The 12843-nt window shown below is 37.8% G+C and overlaps 1 protein-coding gene across 7 annotated transcripts in view; it reads right to left on the bottom strand.

The window, feature by feature from the left end:
• The window catches only part of ptprda (protein tyrosine phosphatase receptor type Da), a 922653-nt gene extending 917134 nt beyond the window's left edge, over positions 1–5519 (bottom strand). For all 7 annotated transcript variants that reach the window (XM_077229653.1, XM_077229654.1, XM_077229660.1 and 4 more), the window contains exons 1-2: positions 5287–5519; positions 5161–5189 (exon numbers count right to left, since the gene is read on the bottom strand). The gene's annotated coding sequence lies outside the window, so the exon portion shown is untranslated. The remainder of the gene's footprint in view (positions 1–5160; positions 5190–5286) is intronic.
• Between the last annotated feature and the right edge of the window lie 7324 nt (positions 5520–12843).

Below are 12843 nucleotides of genomic sequence, written 5' to 3'. Positions count from 1 at the left end.
CCTAAAAGTTAAATATTTGTTTTGTCACGCACGAATGCGTGTGTATTTCCCTCATATTAAATATAAAACGCATGTGTAGACTGATATGTTTCTAATGTCTGGACTCCTTTAAGGGGTACTATGGATAAACAGACGTTTCAATATATTGGTATGCTATTAAATGCATTTTCTGAGAATTTATATTTCAAGTTTTGACTGGAAATGTCACGTCTATAACGCTGGAATTCCCCAATTTTAAATAATTTATCCTCAACTAGGTTTGTGGTGTAGGTCTACATATTTTATAATGTTAACTTAAAAATTCAAATAATACTAATAATAATTTAAAGATGTGGTAGCATTGGATCTGGACGGGAAGGATAACTCTTGGAGGGGTGTGTCGCGATTCTGCAGGTTCGTGGATCTGAGTGTCGCGATTTCGGTTTCATATCGCATATCGTTACAGCCTTAGAATGTTAAATTCTACTACTGTAGCCCATGTCTATTTTGGTGGAAGTAACTCAAAAGTAATACAGGATAATGTAACGCATTGCAATTCTGAGACAGTAATATTGTAAGGTAATGAATTACTTTTAAATAACTGTAACACGTAATGTATAATGTATTATAGTTTGGAAGTAACTTGCACAACACTGACTACTTTTTAAAAAATGCGGGTCAGGAAGCGGGTCGGGTACAATATTTTCTTCTTTTTTTTGCGGTCCGAGTTGCGGGCGGTTAGTTGAAAACGTCGGTCGGGTGCGGGTTGTTTATACATTGACCCGCGCATCACTGGTGTATATATAGATTCAGCAGTCTCACCTCAATCCATTGACAGTTTAGCAGCATCCCCCACCACCCCTTCTCCACACTTCTAGTCCTAACCATTTACATACGGGGGGAGTACTCTGGGTTCGGGCCGAACTCCGAGCTTGGAGCCCTCCCCCTGGACAGCACGCCAAATACGCATTCAACTTTACTCCGTCTAATTGTATGTAAGTGTGAACTTGTGAACTCGGAATAGGCAGTTGTTGCTCCTATTTTAAAAATAATAAGCATATTACTAATTATTTTCAATCTACAATCTAATAAAAAAAGTTAATCAGAAAAATAATTGCTACGACTTCACCAGTTTCTAAATATTGCTTAAAGTATTGATCTAAATAGTCTTTATAAATGGATGAGAAAAATATAGCCTAGCGCCTTGAAAATCTCTGCAGATCGTCACAAATAAAAATTGGGTGACTGTCAACAGAGGAAGGCTGTTGGAGTTTCCAAAGCTGACAAAAATATATGTAAAATACACAACGTTACTTCTGTATTCTGAATAAATAAAATGAATGTCATTAAAAAAAAAATCACGATTTCATGGGCAGAGGCTGGCGACTTGAAAAAATTAACATAAATATGACACTTGTTAATAAAATAATTTTTTAATACAATTAGGGCTGGACCCGAATATTCGTTCTGTGGGTTGGTATTCGATTTGTGAACAAAAGCCATCGCACACCTGTTGGTGATAGGTGCGTAGGAAAGGAAGACCAAGCTTGATCGACAATCTACAAATAGGAACTCCCGCACACTATCAGTGCTTGCAAATAAAACTTTAATTTAGCAGCAACGTTTCGGTCTTTCGACCTTCATCAGGCATATACAAATTTACAAACTCTTCCTATTTGAAATACACACACGACCAATCAACAAAGTTACAGCTTTAACCACTTAAGCCCATTGATAATCTATAATTGACAACACGTCATCACACAGTTACACCCCGTAATTGTACTCGATTGGATATACTCTCAGATCATGCTTGTAATGACACACAAGTTTGGTCTGAATATGCTAAAGCATTGCGGAGATAGAGCCTCATGTCCACTTTGGAGTGCTCTTTGTTGAATTCATTCACACGTTATCAAAAACAATCAGCTTGAATTACATTTTTGTTGGCATCTTTTGAAAAACATCTTCATGCCTGAAACTGACATCATAGTGTCACAGGAGTCAGAAGAAAATAGGATTTTGTATCTAGCCCTTACAGTTCGAAAGTTAATTGCATAAACATACGTGCAAATTTGGACAGTTGGTGGCGCTAGAGGGTATGAGTTAGAGACTCCAAACTTGCTGTGGTTCATTTCCAGACTATGTTCTATCTGTGTGCCAAGTTTCACAACTTTTACCATACGGTTCTATGGGCTCCCATAGACTCAATGGCAAAATAATAATAAGAACACTAATGGATAGAATAGCCGAGGCCAAAAGCGAGCGTGCTAGTGCATGCCAGGGCCAGTCACGTTTCCACTGTCACTTCCGGGGCTTGATCGGGCCTCAGCTGGGCTTCCTCTGGGCCAACTCCTAGGGATTGTTTGCCCAATATGCGATGGTAAAGGTTACTCATACTAACCATTGCAAGAATAAAACACATATCTCATAAAATACCAGAGACTGTTTGAAGAACGTAGACAAATCATATATGATTATCGTGTATTTATTTGCTTTCATGTTTTATCTCTTTATTCCCTGTGCCTTTGTTCGGACTAATGCATCCGCATATATGTAATAAAAAAAGCACTCCGGTAACTCATATAACTCATAACTCCTGTTTTCTTCTCACGAGCTCCCTCTGTTACTCTGGCTGAAAGGACAATAGTATATTGAAAGACGGGAGAGTTTTGGCCTCAGGGCTTGGGTGCTTTAGGTCCGAGGCTATTGGCCGGCACGTAGTTAGCCCTGGCTCGCACTGGCTCAACAGTGGAAAGCTAGGTGCCTATATGCACCTTCACTGCTTGGCCCCTAATAAAAATCAACTCAATCATGCTTTGAAATAAAACTGACATGTTGACTTCTAAAGACACGTTTTGTCTACTCATTGATTCTGCAACAATAAAGGGGTCTTTGACAAATCTTGTTTTATGGGCTTTTTTTCAGAAAATATTCATATGCATGATTGATTTGTTTACTTAAAGCAGGCATTTTGTATAATTTAAGTTAAGTTTTTATTCAAATGACAGCAGTAATAAAAAAGTTTTCATGATGTCCCTTGGCACAGGATTCAACCTAAGATTTCTCAACTTGTGTCAGCATTTTTCATTAGTGTTTCGATATGTAATTTAGATAATTAAATACTATATAAATTAATTAAATACTATAAGTAAAAAAAAATTAAATATGAAAACAATATTTCTACCATACAATCCAAATGAATGTTTAAGGGAAAATGTTTTAATTGTATGTTTTAATTACCCTTTTTCCTTCCCCTTTTAAAAATCCTGCTGTGTGACAAATTCATTTTTAAAAGTAGCCTACAAATATTCCATGGAGTCTTTCATTTAATATGAGGTAATCAACATGAATAACCATTATAAAAGAGTAAAATAGTTTCAGATGGGGTTTAGTTTAGATGACACACCAATGTGTCAATTACCCAAAGGTATTTCATATCAACTATCATTTACACCCCAGAGAGTGAGAGAGACAGAAAGAAACACACACATACATTTTTATGATGGAAGTGAATCTCTTGGAAACGTCAAACAGCAAGTAGGCCAAATCACCTGTCACTACATCCCAATATAAACACACTGCCTCTCTCTCTCTCTCTCTCTCTGTGTGTGTGTGTGTGTGTGTGTGTGTGTGTGTGTGTGTGTGTGTGTGTGTGTGTGTGTGTGTGTGTGTGTGTGTGTGTGTGTGTGTGTTGTTCAACAGAATGGCATAACAGCACAAGATTCAGTCGTGACTTTCAAAAACGCTGCACATTTCAAACTCAGTGAGAAAAACATACAAGATCTCACTGTTTGCATCAACATTTGAGCTGTTAGCTCTTCCCTAAAATATCTTCGATTTGAGTTTTTATCTTTCTGCTTCAAGCTTTAAACAGCCCAGCGGCCGAGCAGAGCGCCGTGGGCATTATCCATGAGAAGAACATGCCTTATCCCGATCCACAAGCACCAGTAATCACAGCACTCGCAGAATTCTCACAATCCAAATGAATGAGAGTGCGTGCACACACACACACACACACATGAACGCACAGTCCCAAATCCCACTGTTCTGTAAGCCGCTGCTTTACTGATACAAAAACCATCACAGGAGCACCCTAAAGAAAGGATCAACTACAGACAGACAGAAAGACTGATAGACAGGCAGGCACTCAAAGCAACACCAGCAGCCTGAGTTTCACTATAAAACAGAATAACATAGTAAATAAAGGCCAACTGGCATTATTAAATAAAGTCTTTAAATCAGATTTACAAAATGAAAGTCAACATGCAAGTGATAATGATGATTATGATGATGATGATTATGATGAAGCAGACTTTAATTAGCCTACTAGTTTTTGCTGATGGAGCTGCTGGAGTCATTAATCTGAACAAATAATGAATTCACATTGCAAAGCACACAAGACAATGGCGAGAACAATGTGAGATTTGAGTGAGATCAGCAAAAACATCCTCAAGAGTTCAGAATGATGACAAACTCAAACACACATTTATGTAAATGAGCACCTTTCATCATGATGGATAGGCTACTACAAACGCTAAAAGAAAATGTTTAGATTTAATTTTTTTGATTTGAATATGTATAGCCTACTGTATGTGTACTATATATGAGTGTCCAAATGAGGACATCTCCGGATGGAGGTTTGTCAGATTTATCGCACTTCTAAAGAAAAATAAATTGTCCTCAAACGACAGGTAAAAAACACACGCACGCACGCACACACACAGACACACACACACACTTGGACTAGGTTTGTCTGCCTGATCAGACGTTTTCTTCATCATCATCATCATCATCATCAGAAATCCCATGACGAACCACAGAAGCACCACTGACCCCAAAGTCAAGAACACACACACACACACACACACACACACACACAAACAAACAGTGTAAGCCACAATAACCCAATAAAATAATAACAGATGGGAGTTTGTAGCTTTCTGACATTTTTATCATCATCATCAAGAGACACGGAAATCATCTAACCAACAACAAACCTGAAGCACACACACTTTCTGCAAACATGTTGGTTAACACACACGCATACACTCCTGAAGGTACGAGACCCAAGAGTCTGACCTCATACCACACACACACACACTCACCAACACTGGAGTTTCTGCACACATGTCCCGTAAACACATACACTTCTAGTGAGTGAAAGACAAGTGTACTTACTCCAAACGCTGAAGATCACAAACCACTGACTGAAACACACGAGAGAAACATACAATCATCAGTACAGGGGGGAAGAAGATGAGGAGGATGAAGATGCTGATAAAGATCAAGAGGACGAAGACTCACCCAAAAGCCTCCAGAGGTGCGCTGAGGATCCGGAGGAAGGATTTGTCTTTGTGTCACTCCAGCCAGAAACAGCCGCGATGAAGAGGGTGAAAATGAAGATGAAGATGAAGAGCGTCTTATTCCACACACTGACAATCAGCTGCGATCATCCGCTCGTCCGACGCCCGCGAGCATCACAGAGAAACACTCACACGCGGAGAGGAGATACCTGACTCTTGTGTGTATGTGTGTGTGCTCTAAACTGACGCGCGCTCGCGAGCGCTTGCAGTTCCGCCTCGCGCCGCCGGATGGCCGGTGAAACACACCCGTGATCATGCAAGGCTTAAGAGGTTCATTTTACTGTATATGGATCATTGAATGTAACCATTATCTCTTCAGCTGCGAGTAAATTGCTCAATCGGCTGATTTTTTTTAAAACTTCTGCGATAGGCCTAAATAACCAATTGTGATTAGTAAAACTTACAGCACTATGCCTAACTAACAAGTCATTGTATTAGGCTACTATGGTTGTTGTTATTCAGTAGGCCTACCATCCCAGCGGAACGTCTCGAATAACATTATTCCCTGTTATCTGGGATTAAATTGCATTCAGAAGTGTGCACGTTTCTCGTTGTGTTTTCACTGATGGAGGTGAAGATTCAGCAGCATCTAAAATAGAAAAGAATGAAAAGGCAGTTTTCACCTCACACACATGCAGAACCTCAGCACTGTGTGTCTATGTGTCAGCCGATAAAACACACACACAGACGGTCATGTCACTTACCGTTAGTGTCTGCAGAAAGAGCAGAATAATGTCAGAAAGAGAAAGAGACGGTATACATTTCTCTCAATTAATGACGTGTGGATCTTATGTGTTTGAATGTGAGTCAGTCGCACACAGTAGAGGCCACAACAAAGTTCTTAAAGGGGTGGTTTACTGCTTTTTTTCTTTGCATGACTGTGTTTATGGGGTGCAATATAACATGTCTTCGTGTATTTTTTTTTTTAAAGTCAAATTTTTCATAAATTTCACCTTTGTTGTAAGCCGCTTTCTCCTCTGACATTTGAACGACCGGTTGACTTCCTGATTCTATAAAAACCACTCCCGCAGAAACAGGCAAGATTGGTTAGTTGGGCCGGTGTGTTGCAATTGGCTAAACTGTAGCCCACGTAGTCCGGAAACTTCACGCCCATTACCTTTACGGCGGAAGCTGCATGTGCTCCGGTCAAATGTAAATAATGGTGTCAATACTGCCTATCAGCTTGAGCCAGAATCAGACCCAGAAAGCGGCAATGAAGAGAGTCAAGCAGAACCTCCCCAAACACGGCTCTTACAAAACGTTTCTGAATGGTACATTTTTGAATCATTATTGTTATTCTATTGTACTATTATTATATAAGAATTTCGATATGCTGTTACTTGAAAATGCTACTGCTGCTTGTTAGCTCTTGAGATACGGTTTTCTCCTGATTACATGTTTAATATAACTGAATAAATGACTGAGTAATACTGTTTTTTAAAGTTATTGTTTTGTCGATATAATGAACAACCGTTTATCTATTCACAAAACTTAGTTTACTCGGTGTATCGTTTTCTTTAGGTGTACATGTCGCAATTGTGTTAAAATGCCAACAGAACGTGAAAACATCTGATAACAGCAGCTGAAGTTTGCTGTTGCGATTACATATAATTTTTTGAACTTTATACACGTTTGTCTTATACACACAAAATAGCAAAGAACTAACTAGCTACAAACAGCGCTGGCATTGGTTTACGTTCTTGATCAAATCGAAAAATAACGTCATAAAGTATACATGGTAAATACATTTACAAAATTAGTACATAATTACAAATTCAGGTCCAAAATGATTGTACGCTTTTGTCATAGACACACAAAATAGCATAACTAAGTGGCTACTAAAGCCAGCGCTGGAATTTGTTTACGTCCTTGATAATAACTAAAGCATTACGTCTAAAATTATACATGCAAATACATTTAAAATGATTAAGTCTTACTTACAGGTTGTGGCCCACCAACTGCTGCCTCTGGTTTTAAAGTTGGAACTGCTTCATGCTTTAGTAACAGTTTGTTGTTGAATCCGACATTGTATTTGTGGAGATTCTGGAAGCTGTCTTCCTTAAAATGCGCAGCACGGACAGCTAAATTACGATTGTAATTTGGAACATAATCAAACATAAATTGTAGCCATTGTTGACGAACTACAGCGTCCGTATAGGAAGCCCGAACACAGAAGACCTGACAGCTGGGTGAAAATCACACACTTTCGACGGCATGGCTACTGCTCTCCACTATAACTCTTCCTCTTCGACAAAGCCGCAGAAATATGGCCATGCCCCCGTTTTTGAATATTCCGGAGGGAGAGTTGATTATCGGTTAGTTACGTATAAAACCCGGGAAGTATCGTTGTAGTCCCATTCGAGTCGTTTTTGTACGCATTAAACTTCCTGATTTTTAAAAGACGATATCTCTGCTTACGTTGAACTTTCAGCGCAGCAACTTTGCAGATACTGTTCATGCACCAACAGCAACATTACACACTATTTAAAAGGAAAAAAGTGAAATCGCAATCAACCACCCCTTTAAATGAGAGTCCAGCGAGAGAAATGACAGAAAGTGAACATTTGATTTTGGCACTGCTCGTTTACCTTTATTCGCCGCTTTATAACTGAAGCACAGACTGCAAGGGCCAGTTTAAATTTAGAAAGAGCCCAGAGAAAGAGATAGCCTTAGTAAAATACAGTTACAGTGTATGGTATGCTAAAGATTGGCTGTATTCGGCAGCAGGGAAAACGGCAACTTTATCTAAACAAACAGTAGCTCAGCGTAGAGTCATGTCGCCCGGATTGCATAGCCTACGCTGTATTACAACATGCTCTGCTCAAGCAACACTTCTTCCCCTTCTCATTATTTCAGCCCGCTGTCTGAATACACAGACCTGTAAAAATAGTAGTAAGCTATGAATGCCTCGATGCGTCTTAAATCTGGGTCATGTAAGAAGGGAAATTCAACTTTAAGAATTTAATAAAGTTGGTTTTCTCTCTCCTGTCATTGTCTGAGTTATTTGCTGTGAAATTGTAACTGGTAAAATTCGAGTTGCTCACACTCAAAAACAGCACACTGAAATCAGCATTTTCCATCCTGCATGCAGCACAATTTTAATATTTCAGATGTATGTGTCACTGACTGTTTGTTTCCTTGGTAACAGTTAATCATTCTGTTTAGCTGTGCATTTTTAGCTCCCTCATTTAGTCTGTGTATTTTTACTCCCTGTTTTTTTTTTCTTGTCAAAGTTACGTGGTAGGTTAACGTTGTTTCTCCTGCATATTTTTGAGTTTATGTTGGTGGATAAAATTAAAGGCTCATTTGTTTCTATTCTCCTTCGTTGTACGCTCTTTACACAGCCATTACGTGACACATTATATAACATTTTTGTTTTTTTACTTATTCAAAATAAGTACCTGCTCAAGAGAGTATGCAAGGGAGTGGTCCGACTTGCTCTGATGTCATGCTGATATCAAAAAACTGTGTGGGATTGCGCAGTCGGGCACAGTTGCTCTCCGCCGATTACGGTAATCAAATGCATGATGGGAAAGTATTTGCTGACGACGCAGCTTAATGATCATTGGTTTAAACAACAATAATGTATTGTTCCCTGATAAAATTTTTGATTTTGAAACTGATATCATGTTATTATGTGTGAATATTCCTAAACTCTCTGACCGTGCAATCTCTCTATAACAGGGATTTCCAAAGTCCGGCCTGCGGGCCAATTACGGCCTAGGAATGAATGCATTTCAAATTACCTGCAGCTCGTCTATTAAAATACATTACATCTGGCCCGCTATGCATAATTTACATATCATGCAGTTTCACAGTTTGTACACAAGGTGACAGTACTAGATTTTAGGTCAGGTGTTGCAGTGAACCGTGAGTGAAACAAAATTGGATAACTGATAACAGCATTACTCACTGAGTCGTTTGAACCGTGCCACACATGGACCCTTTATTAGCTCTGCTCAAAAGACAGTGCAGTGCGAGCTCAGAACAAATGTGTTTACGCACTGATTGGTCTTGATCACGCAAAAACTAAACGGTGAGATCCAGTGAGAAGCTTTCGAGTTTTGCCCAGAGGTATCCGATACAAACACAAATGTCTTGGTGAGCGCTGACATTCTCAACAACACTGAAACGGAAAACAGTAGGAACAGTGTGCGACAACAATCCAGTTAGAATACTTTTCAATTCACAAATTACATTTTAACATTTACCATGGATTTACTATAGTAACACTATCTGTAAACATGGTATTGTAGCAGAAATGTGGAATATTCATATACAATGTTATTATATTATGAATATAGACATGTAATAAATATTAAAGGAGTAATGAAATATAGGGAAAATTACAGAAACGAATGGTTAACTTTAATACGAGTACAGTTTTAACTCAGTATACATTTTTAAAAAATAGATTGTTCAAATTTTACAGATGTTACACTTTGTGTTCATGAAAATAAATGTACATCTGCGTCCCAACTCAAGCTATGATGTCATAATAGAGGGGCATACAACAGGATTGCAGGTAACATGTTTATTGAAGACTTAAGAGTTCATGGTATTGCAGGTACTCGATGACTTGAGGAGAAGATAGTGCGATGGTGGTGAGGTTAGTATTCTGGTTTGTGCATGTGCGTGTGCCTCAAAAGAGGACTTACAATGACTTACAAAGATACATAACAGCTACAAGTGTATGCATTACTTGGATATATCACTATACAGGATACCTATTATACTTTATCGACACAAATTGATAGGTCAAACAGCAAACAGCCACCCACAAATAGTCTATAAATAGGCTGTCTTCCAGTTCACATGAACAATGGTTAAATTACTCGTCAGGCTACAGAAGAATACCATAATTCCTCCGTACAATTAGGCATAAGACATAGAGAGTCACGCAGACCTATAACAACTTAGCCACAACACATCATTGGGAATAACATGCCTTACCTTAACACAGAATGGACCACAGAGGCCTGGGGTCAGCTTCCTTTGCTTTTCGTGCAGAAATCTAAGAAGTGGTGCTATATGCTAACTGCAGAATGGATTTCAAGAACTATCCGCGCAGATCAATGGCCTCCAATGTTTATATTTTTATATCTTTGAATTAACACATGTACAAAACATGAGTGGAATTTGCACCACAGCGCCACCACACCTTGATGCTCATGACAAGAATAGCATGTATAGCTATCTTTATTGAAGTGAATTGGGTTTCAATCACCGTCATGCATGAATGAATTATATTTTTGCTATTTTACACATAATAATTGTAAAGACTCAGGGGTGGATCTAATCCGTGGGGAATTTGCATATCATAATTAATAATTGGTAATTAATAATTATTCATACATGTTTGGATTAGATCAGTCTTACATGTTAATAAATCTCCCGATAAGGGATGATATGTCATTTTACCTGCATGCATGTCTGTGTATCCTTGCACTTAACCACAAGTTGTTGCAATTAACTACACGGACCACGTCTTACAAAACAGGCTAAATTAATTAGCTCAATTGTCAGACTAATATTTGTGGGAATCCACAATATCATCTTACTTTATAGGATTTCAGGAAAAGCAATTCTGTGGCCACAAGAATTGGGTTTCTTGCCCTATAAACACATACTCTTTAAAGTATCTTTAATTTGTAAGCTTGTTGCTATAAGATCTTTTGACACTTAAGGGACTTGAAAATGAGCAAAAAGGCAGTACATCAATCAAATGAATATAATGAATTTAATAAGGCAGAACTACTTATGTATTTACTACGGTTACATGGGATATATGTATTTACAAACATAATAAACAACAAAACACGATAAGGCATCGATGAGCGAGAAATGCATAGAGACAGAGAGAGAGAGGAAATGTAGAGAGTTGCAGGAATGCAAGAGGGAGTTTAGAAAGACCCGAGAAGTCAGCAAAAGCAGAGTGTCGCCACTCCGGGGCCTCCTCAATCCGGGGTTCCTGAGTGGCGGTCGCAGTCCAAGCCTGTTAGAGGTAGACGGGATCTGAGGACTGTCATCACTAAGAGAGCTTGGTCTAAGAAGAAGTCCTGATGCCAAGGCTATCAGGCCTCTGAGGGTGGTCCCCTCCAGGGAGGAACGATTCCCAAGAACCGTCCCTCCTTGGCGCCCTCCGGGGGGCGATTCTCCGAGGAGAGTCCCAGCGTTGCCACTTCGGTTGTTCCCTGCCGGTTCGTCGCTTCAGGGCGCCGAGGTGTCAGCGTCCCCGTTCAATCCTCTGAGGAGGGTTGTAGAACGGTCAGTTCGGTTGTTCCCTGCTGGTTAGAAAGAAAAAAAGAAAGAAAGAAAGGATTAGTTTGAAAGAAAGAAATATCAATTAGAAAAAAGAAAGAAAATTAGGTAGAAAGAAAGATTAGTTAGAAAGAAAGATTAGTTAGAAAGAAAGAAAGAAAAAATAAAGAAAGATAGATTAGGTAGAAAGAAAGATAGATTAGGTAGAAAGAAAGAAAGATGAGGTAAAAAGAAAGATTAGTTAGAAAGAAAGAAAAAAAGATTAGTTAGAAAGAAAGAAAGATTAGTTAGAAAGAAAGAAAGAAAGATTAGTTAGAAAGATAGAAAGATATATATATATATATATATATATATATATATATATATATATATATATATATATATATATATATATATATATATATATATTTAGTAACAGATAGATGATAGATGGATAGTTTGATAGTTGGATAGATAGATACATAGATATATATATATATATATATATATATATATATATATTGTTTGATAGTTAGATAGATAGATAGATAGATAGATAGATAGATAGTTTGATAGATGTATAGATAGATAGATAGATAGATAGATAGATAGATAGATAGATAGATAGATAGATAGATAGATTTAGATAGTTTGATAGATAGATAGATAGATAGATAGATAGATAGATAGATAGATAGATAGATAGATAGATAGATAGATAAGTTCATTAGTACATATAGAATGGTAGTTTAATTGAGTCTAGGGTTTCAGGGAGTTTAGATTTGAGTTTATTTGTTGTGCACTACTGGGCCACCGTAGCCTTGGCTCAATTTGAACTGTTGCAATGAAAGTCAATGGGATTTTTAATATTAATTTTTAAGAAATCTGCAAGTCAAATCAATTTGAAAAGATATAGCAACCTGACCCGAGTTTGGAGTTTGTAGAGTTAAAGCTCTAGGACGAGTTAGAGTCAGAAATTATAATAAGAAGAATAACTAGAAAAAAGAGTTTGATGAGACAAACTTCAAGTTGGCTTGAAAAAGCCGGACCAGAGAGTTTGAAGTTTAAAATAGTTTGAAGTTTGATTAGTTAGAAAGAAAGAATAGTTAGAACGAAAGAAAGAAAGAAAGAAAGAAAGAAAGAAAGATTAGTTAAAAAAAGAAAGATTAATTTGTTAGAAAGAAAGAAAGAAAGAAAGAAAGAAAGAAAGAAAGAAAGAAAGAAAGAAAGAAAGAAAGAAAGATTAGTTAAAAACAAA

This window comes from Siphateles boraxobius, unplaced genomic scaffold, assembly GCF_051911475.1.
Source record: "Siphateles boraxobius isolate OS27281-9 unplaced genomic scaffold, OSU_SipBor_1 130, whole genome shotgun sequence".
Taxonomy (NCBI): domain Eukaryota; kingdom Metazoa; phylum Chordata; class Actinopteri; order Cypriniformes; family Leuciscidae; genus Siphateles; species Siphateles boraxobius.
This window is presented reverse-complemented; position numbering and strand designations above follow the sequence as displayed.